This window comes from Lagenorhynchus albirostris, chromosome 15 (genome assembly GCF_949774975.1).
Source record: "Lagenorhynchus albirostris chromosome 15, mLagAlb1.1, whole genome shotgun sequence".
NCBI lineage: Eukaryota > Metazoa > Chordata > Mammalia > Artiodactyla > Delphinidae > Lagenorhynchus > Lagenorhynchus albirostris.
The window spans coordinates 30,141,598-30,157,997 of record NC_083109.1 but is presented as its reverse complement, the minus strand read 5'-3'; the positions used below and the strand labels follow the sequence as shown (position 1 = coordinate 30,157,997).

Genomic DNA, 16,400 nt, shown 5'->3' with positions numbered 1-16,400 from the left:
AAAAAATTTGGATGCTAATTGCACCTTCTGGAGACCCATCCGGTGTCTGTGTGCCCTGTGCCACATAACACTCCTAAGGGCATATGGGATCCCAACCATTAGCCTGATTTCTTGCTAAAGTAGAGCCACACCACATTCACGTCCAAGTTAAAATCATAAAGAACCTATATAGGGCTTCCCTGGTGTCGCAGTGGTTAAGAATCTGCCTGCCAATGCAGGGGACACGGGTTCAAGCTCTGGTCCAGGAAGATCCCATGTGTCGCGGAGCAGCTAAGCCCATGAGCCACAATTACTGAGCCTGCGTTCTAGAGCCCATGAGCCACAACTACTGAGCCCGTATTCCACAACTACTGAAGCCTAGAGCCCATGCTCTGCAATGAGAAGCCACCGCAATGAGAAGCTCCCACTCGCCGCTGCTAGAGAAGGCCCGTGTGCAGCAATGAAGACTCAACGCAGCCAAAAAATAAGATATAAATAAATAAATAAATGTATTAAAAAAGAACCTATATAAACTTGCTGCCAGTGTGGCTGGTCCCCAAGACTCACATTACTCTAAAAGTGTTTTTCTTTTGTTGAATGTTTCTCATGTAAGTCTCCAAAGTTACAAGGTTTCAAAGAGAAGCAAAGGTTCTTTTTTCTTCCTTCAGAAAATGTCTGGAGTTTATATTAACTATACAATTTTACAGAGCAAGAGCAGTAGTTACAAGCTCTTTTCAAATCAAATCCCTGTCTTGGAGTATTTCTGCCAACATTTCTTTTCTACCCTCCCAGTGGAGAACACCCCTCTGCTACTGTGAAACTCCGACTGACGGTGACAAATGATCACTCAGTACCATTCGATGAAAAGGTGGCCCTGGAATTCTTCTGGTTCCCTGTTTGGTTCTTGCTACCTTACACAGGATGGGAAGCCTTGCCTTACGTCCTGGGCACTGGGGTGGGTGTAATTAGGAAAATATAACTGGGTGTGGGAAAGCCAGGTGTGTTGTTTCCTTTAAATAAAGTTTGCTCCACAGATGGGGCATCTTTGCTTCCTCAAGGCAAAACAGCAGATGAAACCAAAGGGGATCAAAACGATGGACAAGAAGATGCCCAGGAAGGTGAAGGAGTCCTCCAGAACCCCGAGCCTGCAGACAGGGCAGCCTCCAACGACAACGATGGAAGTGGCAGGGTGCCGGGTGACATTCCGACTGTGGATGTTGCAGACCCTGGGGTGGTGGATGGGTAGCCCTGTGAGGAGGTAGGGGTAGGGCGGTGGCTGGGAGGGCGCCGTAGTGCGTACTACGCACAAAATAGCCCTGGCCACCCTACAGGTTGTAGGCGGGAGGCTGCTCCTGCAGCAGGGGCTTGTGGTTCATGGCGGGCGGCGCCCACTGCACCCAGCCTGGTTCCCGCTAGCGCCCCCGCTCCCTTTTGGACTCGGCTCCAGCTCGGACTCACGGGGACTCCCAGACGCCCGGCAGCGGATCTTCCCCAGGGGTGGGTGTGGGGTGAGGAAGTGGGGGTAGAGGAAGATGGCCTGGCCCAAACCTCAAAACCAGGAAATGGAAGGAAATGAAGGAAATGGAGAGGATGTTTTAGAGTTTTGAAAGTACAGAGAAATAAGGAGTAACTGCACGGTAGGCCTTGGTGAGGCTCTGAAGCACCAGCGATTATTCTGCACCCAAGCCTGTCACATATGGGAGTGAGGACAGCTGCCTTCAAACCTCATGGCCATGGGCCAGGGCACCAGGAGTAGCAGTCAGTGAATGAAAATCTCTGGACTCAGAGATTTCTGCATGTCTCTGAGGGAAGGGGACGGGGCTCTGTGGATACAGGCTGAGAATGAATTTCATCAACTATGTTGGGTATAGGCTGAGCCCAAGCTTACTGTAAAAATAAGTGAATATGACACTTATCATGCTCAACTGCCACAAAACAATTTTTTTAACACTGGTGTTTTGCATCTATACGTACAATCCACAAAGCAGTTACAAATGAATGAATGAATGAATGAATGAATAGGTAAAGATCACTGTTTAATATAGAAGGTTTGAAAAAGGAGAACCTCTAATTTGCCTTTATCTTCTCCACCAAGAACTATCTTCACTGTTACAAGCATTTAAGTCAGGGAGAGGATGGGAAAGGATAGCTGGCTGCCCCGTGAGGTGAAGTTTTCTAGCTTCAAGGCAGCACTCGTCAGGCTTTAAGAAAACCCAAGGTCTATATGCACATGGCAGAACCTCTGTGGGCCTCGCCTGAGGCCAGCAGCTCCACCAGGGCTCAGCTCCACCTGGCCAGGGAGCCCTTCCCGACTATGGCCCATCTGCTCCTCAACTCTCCCCAAGAGGCCAGGCTCTGCAGATGCCGAAGACCTGACATTAGGACCAGAGAGGGCTTATAAGTGGTCATGGCTGCCCTCTGGCTCCTGGCTCCTTGCCAATCTTGCCACGTAACTCTGAACACTGCAAGGCCAGGAGAGGACTGATTCCTCCCATAAGAACTTAGGCCTGTTTACAAACAGCTTTCCAGTCTAGGCCTCAGCTGTGCCAAGGATGGAAGATTCTATGACTACTGGCTGAGCATATCCTAACTTGAGTCTAGTGCTGCTACTGCCGTGAGTTTTGCCGTGACACAAAACCACTATCTTTTTTTTTTTTTTCTAAACGTAAGTTCTATATGGAACTCTATGTTGAGACCATAGGCCCTGGACTGGATCCCAGTGACCATCACCTAGCCTCACACACCACCCACCTAATGCTGGTTTGTGCAGGCACAGAAACTATATACCCAAGCTCTGGTCAGAGCCTCAAGACTGGGTAACACTACCAACCTGCTCATTCCTGACATGTAAGCTAACACTCTCCATCTGTCCACTGTCAACCTCTGGGCTCTCTTCCTCAAATTTCCTTCCAGCCATTCATTTTCACCACTCTCCAGAATCCCTATTTCATTCTATCATGTTCATCAATAATTTAAAAACCATTAAGAACTACATATACCTGGCTGAAATATCAACAATCAATGATTCCTCCCCACCCCCTCCTCTTTTTCTTTCTTTTTTTTTTTGCGGTACGCAGGCCTCTCACTGTTGTGGCCTCTCCCGTTGTGGAGCACAGGCTCCGGATGCGCAGGCCCAGCAGCCATGGCTCACGGGCCCAGCCGCTCCGCAGCATGTGGGATCCTCCCGGACCGGAGCACGAACCCGTGTCCCCTGCATCGGCAGGCGGACTCCCAACCACTGCACCAGCAGGGAAGCCCCTCTTTTTCTTTTTAATTAATTTATTTATGGCTGCGTTGGGTCTTCGTTGCTGCGCACAGGCTTTCTCTAGTTGTGGTGAGTAAGGGCTACTCTTCGTTGCAGTGCGCGAGCTTCTCATTACGGTGGCTTCTCTTATTGCGGGGCATGGGCTCTAGGCGCGCGGGCTTCAATAGTTGTGGCATGTGGGCTCAGTAGTGTGGCTCACGGGCTCTAGAGTGCAGGATCAGTAGTCATGGAGCACGAGCTTAGCTGCTCCGCAGCATGTGGGATCTTCCCGGACCAGGGCTCAAATCCGTGTCCCCTGCAGTGGCAGGCAGATTCTTAACTACTGTACCAACAGGGAAGTCTCCCTTCTTCTTCTTAAGGCTTCTCTCCAGAGGCCCTCACCTTTAATTAGATTTCTGTTCAGTTCTTCTGGGGGGTTACCTTTTTATCACTAATAAGTTGGCTTTTGTTTTGTTTCATTTTGTTTTTTGTTACTTCTTGATCTAGTTATTTTAGACATCACTTACTAACTTCCTACTAGATTAGAAGGTGATTTAGGCCATCACCCCCCCACCCCCAATCCCCCAGTAGAATTATATCACTATTTTTACTGCCTCTGTTATAATTTATAATTTCTATGTTGTTATCCTGAGGGTGATGGTGATGGAAAGATGCCAAAACAGACAGGAACTGGATATAATACCCTTGGATTCAGGGAGAGGATGTGCCTTGCACCCACAAAGGGCTGTAGGAGCAGAAGACAATATAGCTATGCCCACTGGAAAGCAGCTTCCCAAACCTCACAGGCCCATGGGGAGAAGCCCTCAGGCCTCTGATGCACCCTTGCTTGTGGGGTGGGGAGGAGAAGTCAGTAGTTTTCAGGGAAGCTCCCTTTGCCATTTTCACCAGGGTGAAGCATGCTGGGCTGAGGGAGAGGAGGTTTTTCTCCTGCCCTCTGATTGTTCTAAAACTGCCCAACAGTGGCTAATAACTGGTAAAACTCTAGTACAGTGCTGTGTGCTTCCTGCAAAGGAGAACAGAATGTCAGTTCTGAGATATGCCCCAGCTGGCCTAGGCTGCAAGCCCAGCTGAGGCATATTCTTGCAGCTAGTTTTGGGAGGTTAAATAATATATTTGGACCTTTATTTCTTGTTCAATCATCTGTATTATCCCTAAAAAATTTTTTTTATTGTGGAAAATATTAAACTTTTTAACAAGTAGAGAGAATAGTATAATGAACCCCATGTGTTTATCACCCAGCTTTAATAATTACAGCTCACGGCCAATCTTATTTTATCCATCCATACTCTACCCATTTCCCCGTGATCATATTATTTTGAAGCAAATCCCAGACTTCCTATCATTTCATTCTTAAGTATTTCAATATAGCCAGTATTCCTTAACTACCCTCTTTGTAAAATTAGGGATGTTTGTGTCCTCATCCTTCCCTTTTCTTCTACTTCTCAACTCTTCTGAGAGTTTGACAAGATTCCAACCTAGAACAATTCAATCTTCTAACACCACACTATGTAGACTGGGACAATAAATTCTTGGTCTCTAACCCCTGCTGGCTCTTCAGCACTGGTCAACAATCATGCTGACAATATCAGAAAAAAGTTGCCATTACCTATATAAATGTTACAAAAGTTGCCAAAAAACCCAAAGTTCTGATACCGAGAATAAAGCTCTCATCTACAACTATGCGTTCATCTAGTGCACATTTATGGAGTGTCTACAGTTGATTAACACTATGCTATGACACAGAGGACACAGAAATATAAAAAAGCTCTTGCCCTTAAGGAAATCTTTGTAGAGTGAAAAACCAGACACGTCTATGACTGCAGAGGCACAGACGAGGAAAAGAAGCTGCTATGGGATATGCCGAAGGGTCATCAGAGGGACCTCTCCCCTGGGTTTCAAAATAAGACTCCCCAACCCAGCCCTGGTCCTTCCAATCCATTTTCGTAACTGCTGCCAGAGGCATCTTTCTAAAACACTGATCTTGGTCACTTCTTGGCTTAAAGCATTTCAATAACTCCCAGTGGTTTTCAGGCTACAGTGTAAATTCCTCAGCTGAAGCCCCAGTCTCTTCATGACAGCTTTGGTCTGCCCTGCTCTCCAGCTCCTTACTCACAGAACAGGCACTTCAGCTCAGCTAAACTCCTAGTAGTTCTGGAAAGTGACTGGACATGCCCCTTCCCCACCCAGAACACTGAACTCATGTTTCTTAGGGCTCAGCTCTGGTGTTGCCCCAGCTCGTGCAGACTCAGGCACCACAGGGCACTCCCTTCTCCTCCCAGGGTGTCCACGAGCACGGGGGCACCTCCCAGTATCTGGCATGGCTCCTGCTGTCCCCTCATGGCTGCCTCTCTGTGTCAGAAAGTCAGCTACGTGAGTGAATGTTAAAGGAAGTCTAGTGGGTCCTAGCTATGGAGATCACAGGAGAGAGTTCTACTACAGAAAGATTTGCCCATCCCAGCCATAGGTGGGGTTCATAGATGGTGTGGATGGGACTATCCAGGGAAAAGGGCCCAGAGGAAACCCAAGGGAACAATGGCACTGAACTGAGAAGAAACATCAAAGCCACAGCTGAAAAGTAGAAGAGAGGAGACTTTTCAGAAGATGGAATAATAAATAATGATCATGATGAAAACCATGAGGTTGTACAGGAAATTTAAATGCCATCTGAAACTAAGAGAGATTTATACTTTATTTTAGTTATTTTTTTTTGGCTGCACCGTGAGGCATGCAGGATCTTAGTTCCCCGACCAGGGATCGAACCTGCACCCCCTGTGTTGGGAGCGTAGAGTCTTAACCCCTGGACTGCCAGGGAAGTCCAGATTTATACTTTAAGTTTAGCTCTAAATGTATTTCGTGGCTTTATAATTTTTTAAATCCTTAAGGTACAGACATCTAATACCAGAAGCTATGTGTATACATTACTATCATAAAATAAATATAAACTTTAGAAGTATATCTGACTATTCAGAACAGCTAAAGAGTGAAAACAACCCAAGTATCCATTAACAGATGAATGGATAAACAAAATGTGGTTTATCCATACAATAGACTATTATTCAGTCTTAAAAAGGAATGAAGTACTGAAACATACTACATATGGTTGCACCTTGAAAACACTATGCTAAGTCAAAGAAGCCAGTCACAAAGGACCACCTATTACATGATTCAATTTATATAAAATGCCCCAAATAGGCAAATCCATAGAGAAAGAAAGTAGACTGGTGGTTGCCGGGGCTAGAAGAAGGAAGAAATGAGAAGGGACTGCATCTGGATATGGGGTTTATTTTGGGGGTGATGAAAACATTCTAAAATATTCTGTGAATATATTAAAAACCACTGAATTGTACACTTTAAATGGGTGAATTGTATGGTATGTGACTTATATCTCAATAAAGCTGTTACTAGAAAAAGTACATCTGAGTGAAAACAAACAAAAGTTTCATACATCCTTTGCTTAGTAATGCAATCCTATTAGCATCCATAAACATAACTCTGACATCTAAATGAATGCCCAGTTCTCAATATAAATTCTGTGTTGCCTTTACTTGTGAACACTAGCCTCTCACATAAACGAGCAAATGAAACACCCAGCATGGAGAGGACTTTAATATTAGCTCTACATTACAATAACCACCTCTGTTGCAGAGCTTGTAACAAGCCAGAATCCCAGCGCCACCACCCATCTTCCCACCTCACACACAATGTCTACCTGTGCATTCTCTATTTTGAATACCTACCCTCCCAAACTATAACCATGGCTGAAGCCAGGTGAGTCCTGCTGACTCGGGGGAACATCTAGAATCACGTTTTGAAAGCAGAGGCTGAGCAAGGGGCACTCACCCACAAGAGCAACCAACCAGAAACCAGGCACAACTGATCCAACACACCCACCACCCTCTGACACACAGGCCTTTTCAGTCTGGGTGGTTTTTTACAATTTTAAACTGAATCTACAAAGATTTTTATAGTTAGTTGCAAACTCCCTCAGTTAGCAGTTGTAGGTTTTGATCTGTTCCTAATTATGGAAAAGAATCCTGGGGTCAGTTCAGAGTGAAAGAACTTGAGTTTACCATTACCATTTTTAAAACACTAATATTTACATGAATTTCTGAGTAGAGAATTAAATTGCCTCAGTTATTTTGCTTTAAAAAATGAGAATCAAAGACAAAAAAGGCTTTTGTCTGCATTGAAAGCCGTACTGAAATTTAACTGCATGACCTACATTGAACCATTTAGACATTTTCCTATTCTCTTCCTTAAATAAGTCTCTACATTTTAACTAAATCTATATGGTCTCTAAGTGTGTATTTAAAAGCTAACTACACCTAGAAAGACTAAGGCTCTGAGGAATATAAAGCAATACAGAAAGGTACAGCCCCCTCTGTTGAGAACATACCCACATCTGCCCAGGAAGATGCAAGCTCAGCCTGCCACACAGCACACGCCCAGATACAGTCCCAAGTATAGAGAGAACCAGCATTGATCAGGTTCTTTTGAGAAGACACCAAGAATACATGATGCCAAGGGTCCAGTCACATTGTTCGTGAATACTGCAGCTATTTGTAACAATGAGCAAAAAGACATATTTTCAACAGAACTTACCTGTTTTTTCAAGGGAAGCCTGGCAAACTAAATGGTGAGCATGCTATCATTTATTTTCGAAAGTGCTCCTGAATGCAGCTTTCATAAGTGGATCTTATTCAAGTGAGTGATCCAGTCCAGGTAAAGAGGACCAAAAAATCAGGTAGAAAATCATCTCTTTGAGTCTTAAACTTGAAAAAAGTATTTAAAAAAGTAAGTGTGGGGAAGAGATCCCTCCAGAAGGAAATGACCATTTCAGTGACTTTCAGAGGGTGGGGAGCAACAGGGCAATGGGAGGAAAAAAAAAACTGGAAGTCAGAATTGGCAACAGCAACGCTATCTCCAGCACAAAAGCCTGTTTATACGCACAGAGCCCTCTTTCCAAATGGGAAAAACACCAGCAATATAAGTCAAGGTTTTCACTAAGAATCTTAAAAATATTAATCAGTTTTCAACTATAAGAAACAAAGCTTGAAGTTCAATCGGATTTGGAATATAATAAGGTATGTCAGTATGAAAACAACCTGAACTTAAAACAAGTCAGTAAATTATATTTACTAGAACCCAAATAAAATATTTTACAATTGTATGTGATCTGTAACTTGGCAGTGTTAGCAGACATTATCAAATTGAAATTGTACTGACTAGAGCCTAGAGCTCAAATTCCCTGGGGTTAGAGAAACAACCTAACCCTGCTAGCCCCACTCCAAATACAGCCAGTGGCAGAGAAAATTCTAATATGGCTCCTAAGATTCCTACTATATTGATGTGCATATCCTGTATAATCCCCTCCCCTTGAGAGTGGGTGAGTCTGACCTAATCTAATGAACCCTTTGAAAAGAGGGTCAAGAAGAAGTCAGAGAAAGTTGAAGCTTCAGTAGGTCTGTATCTATTTTTGGTCTAAAATTTTTATTTTCAAATGTTACATAAATGGAATCGTGCAGCATGTACATTTCTAAGATTTTTTTTCCACTCAGTAAAACTTCCTCAGATGCATCCAAGTTGTATCAATAGTTTGTTTCTTCTTATTGCTGAGCATTACTCCATGATATGTATGTAGCACAGTGTGTTTAACCATTCACCTGTTGAGAAATACTTGGGTTGTTTCCAGTTGGGGCTATTATGAATGAAGCTAAATATTGCTGCTGTACAGGTGCTATAAACATTGGTATACAGGTGTTTGTATGAACATCAGTTTTCATTTCTCTGGGATAAATGCCCAGGAATACAATTGCTGCGTTAAGTATAGTAAGTGCCAAACTATTTTCCAGACTGGCTGTGCCATCTTATCAGCAATGCATGTATGATCCAATTTCTCTGCATTCTCTCTAGCATTTGGTGTTATCACTATTTTAAATTTTAGCCATTTGATAGGTGTGTAGTGATATCTCATTCTCACTGTGGGGTGGTTTTTTTTTGGCTATGCCTCGTGGCTTGTGGGATCTCAGTTCCCTGACCAGGGATTGAACCGGGGCCCTCGGCAGTGGAAGGGTGGAGTCCTACCCACTGGACCACCAAGGAATTCCCTCTGATTGTGGGTTTTGTTTTTTTTTTAATGAAGATGTTTACAATAGTTTATTTTAGGTTATTTCCAATTTTTCACCAGTTTAAAAAATTGACCAACTCAATGAAACCTTGTGAATACAATGTTCTCATTGTGGTTTTCATTTTTTTAATGGCTTTTAATACTGAACATCTTTCATGTGGTTATCTGCCATACTTATATCCTCTTCGATAAAATGTCTCTTCATATCTTTTGTCCATTTTCTAATTGGATTGTTTATTTTTTTAATGTTGAGTTTTGAGAATTCTTTTTATATTCTAGATGCAAGTCCTCTGTCAGAAATATTTTTCCAAATATTTTCTCCCAGTATATAGCTTATCTTGTTTTTTTCTTTTTTTAAAATTAATTAATTAATTAACTAATTTACGGCTGCACTGGGTCTTTGCTGCTGCACGCGGGCTTTCTCTAGTTCCAGCGAGCAGGGGCTACTCTTGCGGTGTGCGGGCTTCTCATTGTGGTGGCTTCTCTTGTTGTGGAGCACGGGCTCTAGGCACGCAGGCTTCAGTAGCTGTGACACGTGGGCTCAGTAGTTGTGGCTCACAGGCTCTAGAGCGCAGGTTCAGTAGTGGTGGTGGATGGGCTTAGCTGCTCCGCGGCATGCGGGATCTTCCTGGACCAGGGCTCGAACCTGTGTCCCCTGCATTAGCAGGCAGATTCTTAACCAATGCATCACCAGGGAAGCCTTATAGCTTGTTTTTTTTCATCCTCTTACCAGTGTCTTTCACAGAGCAAAAGCTTTTTTTTTTTTTTTGCAGTACGTGGGCCTCTCACCGTTGTGGCCTCTCCCGTTGCGGAGCACAGGCTCCGGACGCGCAGGCTCAGCGGCCATGGCTCACGGGCCTAGCCGCTCCGCAGCATGTGGGACCTTCCCAGACCGGGGCACGAACCCGCGTCCCCTGCATCGGCAAGCGGACTCTCAACCACTGCGCCACCAGGGATGCCCCAAGCTTTTGATTTTGATGTGGGTAATTTATTAATTTTTTTCCATAGGTCATATTTTTGTTGTCAAATCTGAAAATCTTCTGCCTAGCTTGAGGATATGAAGATTTTCTCCTATTTTTTTCCTAAAAGTTTTAGTTTTGCATTTTACATTTAAACCTGTGATCCACATTGAATTAATTTTTGTGTAGGATGTGAGGTTTAGGTCAAAGTTCATTTACTTGCCTATGGTTGTCCAATTGTTATAGCATTATTTGTTGAAAAGGCTATCCTTCTTCCACTGAATTGACTGCATCTCTGTCAAAAAACAGTTGGATGTTTTTATGTGGTTCTATTTCTGGGTTCTTTATTCTGTTCCATTGATCTATGTGTCTATCTCTCCAACAATAACCACAATGTCTTGATTACCATAGCTAAATAGGAAGTATTATTAATATTTCATATAGCAATTCTTCCCACTTTATTCCTCTTTTCAAAACTGTTATAGCTAATCTAGAATCTTTGCTTTTTATATAAATATTAGAATCAGCTTGTCATTGTCTAAAAAGAACCTTGCTTTTTACAAAATATTTTATTTATTTTTTTATACAGCAGGCTCTTATTAGTCATCAATTTTATACACATCAGTGTATACATGTCAATCCCAATCGCCCAATTCATCACCCCCCCACCCCGCGGCTTTCCCCCCTTGGTGTCCTTACGTTTGTTCTCTACATCTGTGTCTCAATTTCTGCCCTGCAAACCGGTTCATCTGTACCATTTTTCTAGGTTCCTCATATATGCATTAATATACGATATTTGTTTTTCTCCTTCTGACTAACTTTGCTCTGTATGACAGTCTCTAGATCCATCCACGTCTCTACAAATGACCCAATTTCATTTTTTTAATGGCTGAGTAATATTCCATTGTATATATGTACCACATCTTCTTTATCCAGTCATCTGTCAATGGGCATTTAGGTTGCTTCCATGACCTGGCTATTGTAAATAGTGCTGCAATGAACACTGGGGTGCATGTGTCTTTTTGAATTGTGGTTTTCTCTGGGTATATGCCCAGTAGTGGGATTGCTGGATCATATGGTAATTCTATTTTTAGTTTTTTAAGGAACCTCCATACTGTTCTCCATAGTGGCTGTATCAGTTTACATTCCCACCAACAGTGCAAGAGGAGGTTCCCTTTTCTGCACACCCTCTCCAGCATTTGTTGTTTGTAGATTTTCGGATGATGCCCATTCTAACTGGTGTGAGGTGATACCTCATGGTGGTTTTGATTTGCATTTCTCTAATAATTAGTGATGCTGAGCAGCTTTTCATGTGCTTCTTGGCCATCTGTATGTCTTCTTTGGAGAAATGTCTATTTAGGTCTTCTGCCCATTTTTGGATTGGGTTGATTGTTTTTTTAATATTGAGCTGCATGAGCTGTTTATATATTTTGGACATTAATCCTTTGTCCGTTGATTCGTTTGCAAATATTTTCTCCCATTCTGAGGGTTGTCTTTTCATCTTGTTTATGGTTTCCTTTGCTGTACAAAAGCTTTTAAGTTTCATTAGGTCCCATTTGTTTATTTTTGTTTTTATTTCAATTACTCTAGGAGGTGGATCAAAAAAGATCTTGCTGTGATTTATGTCAAAGAGTGTTCTGCGTATGTTTTCCTCTAAGAGTTTTATAGTGTCTGGTCTTACATTTAGGTCTCTAATCCATTTTGGTTTTATTTTTGTGTATGGTGTTAGGGAGTGTTCTAATTTCATTCTTTTACATGTAGCTGTCCAGTTTTCCCAGCACCACTTATTGAAGAGACTGTCTTTTCTCCATTGTATATCCTTGCCTCCTTTGTCATAGATTAGTTGACCATAGGTGCGTGGGTTTACTTCTGGGCTTTCGATCTTGTTCCATTGATCTATGTTTCTGTTTTTGTGCCAGTACCATATTGTCTTGATTACTGTAGCTTTGTAGTATAGTCTGAAGTCAGGGAGTCTGATTCCTCCAGCTCCATTTTTTTCCCTCAAGACTGCTTTGGGTATTCTGGGTCTTTTGTGTCTCCATACAAATTTTAAGATTTTTTGTTCTAGTTCCGTAAAAAATGTCACTGGTAATTTGATAGGGATTGCATTGAATCTGTAGATTGCTTTGGGTAGTATAGTCATTTTCACAATATTGATTCTTCCAATCCAAGAACATGGTATATCCCTCCATCTGTTGGTATCATTTTTAATTTCTTTCATCAGTGTCTTACAGTTTTCTGCATACAGGTCTTTTGTCTCCCTAGGTAGGTTTATTCCTAGGTATTTTATTCTTTTTGTTGCAATGGTAAATGGGAGTGTTCCCTTAATTTCTCTTTCAGATTTTTCTCATTAGTGTATAGGACTGCAAGAGATTTCTGTGCATTAATTTTGTATCCTGCTACTTTACCAAATTCATTGATTACCTCTAGTAGTTTTCTGGTGGCATCTTTAGGATTTTCTATTTACAGTATCATGTCATATGCAAACAGTGACAGTTTTACTTCTTCTTTTCCAATTTAGTATTCCTTTTTCTTCTCTGATTGCCGTGGCTAGGACTTCCAAAACTATATTGAATAACAGCAGTGAGAGTGGACATCCTTGTCTTGTTCCTGATCTTAGAGGAAATGCTTTCAGTTTTTCACCATTGAGAATGATGTTTGCTGTGGGTTTTTCATATATGGCCTTTACTATGTTGAGGTAGGTTCCCTCTATGCCCACTTTGTGGAGAGTTTTTACCATATATCGGTGTTGAATTTTGTCAAAAGCTTTTTCTGCATCTATTGAGATGATCGTAAGGTTTTTATTCTTCAATTTGTTAATATGGTGTATCACATTGATTGATTTGCATATATTGAAGAATCCTTGCATCCCTGGCATAAATCCCACTTGGTCATGGTGTATGATCCTTTTAATGTGTTGTTGGATTCTGTTTGCTAGTATTTTGTTGAGAATTTTTGCATCTATATTCATCAGTGATATTGGTCTGTAATTTTCTCTTTTTGTAGTATCTTTGTCTGGTTCTGGTATCAGGGTGATGGTGGCCTCATAGAATGAGTTTGGGAGTGTTCCTTCCTCTGCAATTTTTTGGAAGAGTTTGAGAAGGATGGGTTTTAGCTCTTCTCTAAATGTTTGATAGAATTCACCTGTGAAGCCATCCGGTCCTGGACTTCTGTTTGTTGGAAAATTTTTTATCACAGTTTCAATTTCATTACTTGTGATTGGTCTGTTCATATTTTCTATTTCTTCCTGCTTCAGTCTTGGAAGGTTATACCTTTCTAAGAATTTGTCTATTTATTCCAGGTTGTCCATTTTATTGGCATAGAGTTGCTGGCAGTAGTCTCTTAGGATGCTTTGTATTTCTGCGTGTCTGTTGTAACTTCTCCTTTTTCATTTCTAATTTTACTGATCTGAGTCCTCTCCCTCTTTTTCTTGATGAGTCTTGCTAATGGTTTATCAATTTTGTTTATCTTCTCAAAGAACCAGCTTTTAGTTTTATTGATCTTTGCTATTGTTTTCTTTCTTTCTATTTCATTTATTTCTGCTCTGATCTTTATGATTTCTTTCCTTCTGCTAACTTTGGGTTTTGTTTGTTCTTCTTTCTCTAGTTCCTTTAGGTGTAAGGCTAGATTGTTTATTTGAGATTTTTCTTGTTTCTTGAGGTTGGCTTGTATAGCTATAAACTTCCCTCTTAGAACTGCTTTTGCTGCATCCTATAGGTTTTGGATTGTCGTGCTTTCATTGTCATTTGTCTCTGGGTAGTTTTTGACTTCCTGTTTGATTTCTTCAGTGATCTCGTGGTTATTTAGTAACGTAGTGTTTAGCCTCCATGTGTTTGTGTTTTTTACGTTTTTTTCCCCTGTAATTCATTTCTAATCTCATAGTGTTGTGGTCAGAAAAGATGCTTGATATGATTTCAATTTTCTTAAATTTATTGAGGCTTGATTTGTGACCCAAGATATGATCTACCCTGGAGAATGTTCCGTGTGCACTTGAGAAGAAAATGTAATCTGTTGTTTTTGGATGGAATGTCCTATAAATATCAATTAAATCTATCTGGTCTATTGTGTCATTTAAAGCTTCTGTTTATTTATTTTCATTTTGGATGATCTGTCCATTTGTGTAAGTGAGGTGTTAAAGTCCCCCACTATTATTGCATTACTGTCCATTTCCTCTTTTACAGCTGTTAGCAGTTGCCTTATGTATTGAGGTGCTCCTATGCTGGGTGCATATATATTTATAATTGTTATATCTTCTTCTTGGATTGATCCCTTGATCATTATGTAGTGTCCTTCCTTGTGTCTTGTAACATTCGTTAATTTAAAGTCTATTTTATCTGATATGAGTATTGCTACTCCAGCTTTCTTTTGATTTCCATTGGCATGGAATATCTTTTTCCATCCCCTCACTTTCAGTCTGTATGTGTCCCTAGGTCTGAAGTGGGTCTCTTGTAAACAGCATATATATGGGTCTTGCTTTTGTATCCATTCAGCAAGGCTGTGTCTTTTGGTTGGAGCATCTAATCCATTCACGTTTAAGGTAATTATCAATATGTATGTTCTTATTACCATTTTCTTAATTGCGTTGGGTTTGTTTTTGTAGGTCCTTTTCTTCTCTTGTGTTTCCCACTTAGAGAAGTTCCTTTAGCATTTGTTGTAGAGCTCGTTTGGTAGTGCTGAATTCTCTTAGCTTTTGCTTGTCTTTAAAGCTTTTGATTTCTCCATCGAATCTGAATGAGATCCTTGCTGGGTAGAGTAATCTTGGTTGTAGGTTCTTCCCTTTCATCACTTTAAGTATATATGCCACTCTCTTCTGGCTTGTAGAGTTTCTGCTGAGAAATCAGCTGTTAATCTTATGGGAGTTCCGTTGTATGTTATTTGTTGTTTTTCCCTTGCTGCTTTCAATAATTTCTCTTTGTCTTTAATTTTTGTCAATTTGATTACTACGTGTCTCGGTGTGTTTCTCCTTGGGTTTATCCTGTATGGGACTCGTTGCGCTTCCTGGACTTGGGTGGCTATTTCCTTTCCCATGTTAAGGAAGGTTTCAACTATAATCTCTTCAAATATTTTCTCTGGTCCTTTCTCTCTCTCTTTTCCTTCTGGCACCCCTATAATGTGAATGTTGTTGAGTTTAATGTTGTCCCAGAGGTCTCTTAGGCTGTCTTCATTCCTTTTCATTCTTTTTTCTTTATTTTGTTCTGCAGCAGTGAATTCCACCATTCTGTCTTCCAGGTCACTTATCTGTTCTTATGCCTCAGTTATTCTGCTATTGATTCCTTCTAGTCTAGTTTTCATTTCAGTTATTGTATTGTTCATCTCTGTTTGTTTGTTCTTTAATTTTTTTAGGTCTTTGTTAAACATTTCTCGCATCTTCTCGATCTTTGCCTCCATTCTTTTTCCGAGGTCCTGGATCATCTTCACTATCATTATTCTGAATTCATTTTCTTGAAGGTTGCCTATCTCCATTTCATTTAGTTGTTTTTCTGGGGTTTTATCTTGTTCCTTCATCTGGTACATAGCCCTCTGCCTTTTCATCTTGTCTATCTTTCTGTGAATGTGGTTTTTGTTCCACAGGCTGCAGGATTGTAGTTCTTCTTGCTTTTGCTGTCTGCCCTCTGGTCTGTTTTTTTAAAGTTTAAAAAATTGGGGCAAATATATATTAAGATAAAATTTACCATTTTAACCATTTTTAAGTATATGATTCAATACACTTAAGCACAGATGCTGCCAAGATTAGAAAAGAGGACAGTGTGAACAACTTTGTGTCAATGCATTTGAAAACATATGAAATAAATTAACATCTAGAAAAAATTATCTTAAGTAATGCAAACAGAGAGAGAATATCCAAAACATCCCGTAACTATTAAAGAAGTTGAATCAGCAATTAAAAAAGAAAAGAAAACTCCACAAATAAAACACCAGAATCAAATGATTTTACAACAGGGATCTATCAAGTATGCAAGGTTCATATATTCATATAATTCTAATCTTATATAACGTCTTTCAGAAGTGAGAAAGAGAGATAACTCCTCAATTTATAAATAAAGGTTAGTTTAACTTTGATATAAAAACC

At 41.0% G+C, this 16,400-nt stretch overlaps 1 protein-coding gene and 1 pseudogene across 2 annotated transcripts in view; both read right to left on the bottom strand.

The window, feature by feature from the left end:
• Nucleotides 1-16,400, bottom strand: part of ATRN (attractin) — a 174,364-nt gene that overhangs the window by 40,130 nt on the left and 117,834 nt on the right. The window lies entirely within an intron of this gene.
• On the bottom strand, nucleotides 992-1,355 carry LOC132505983 (membrane protein BRI3-like; annotated as a pseudogene).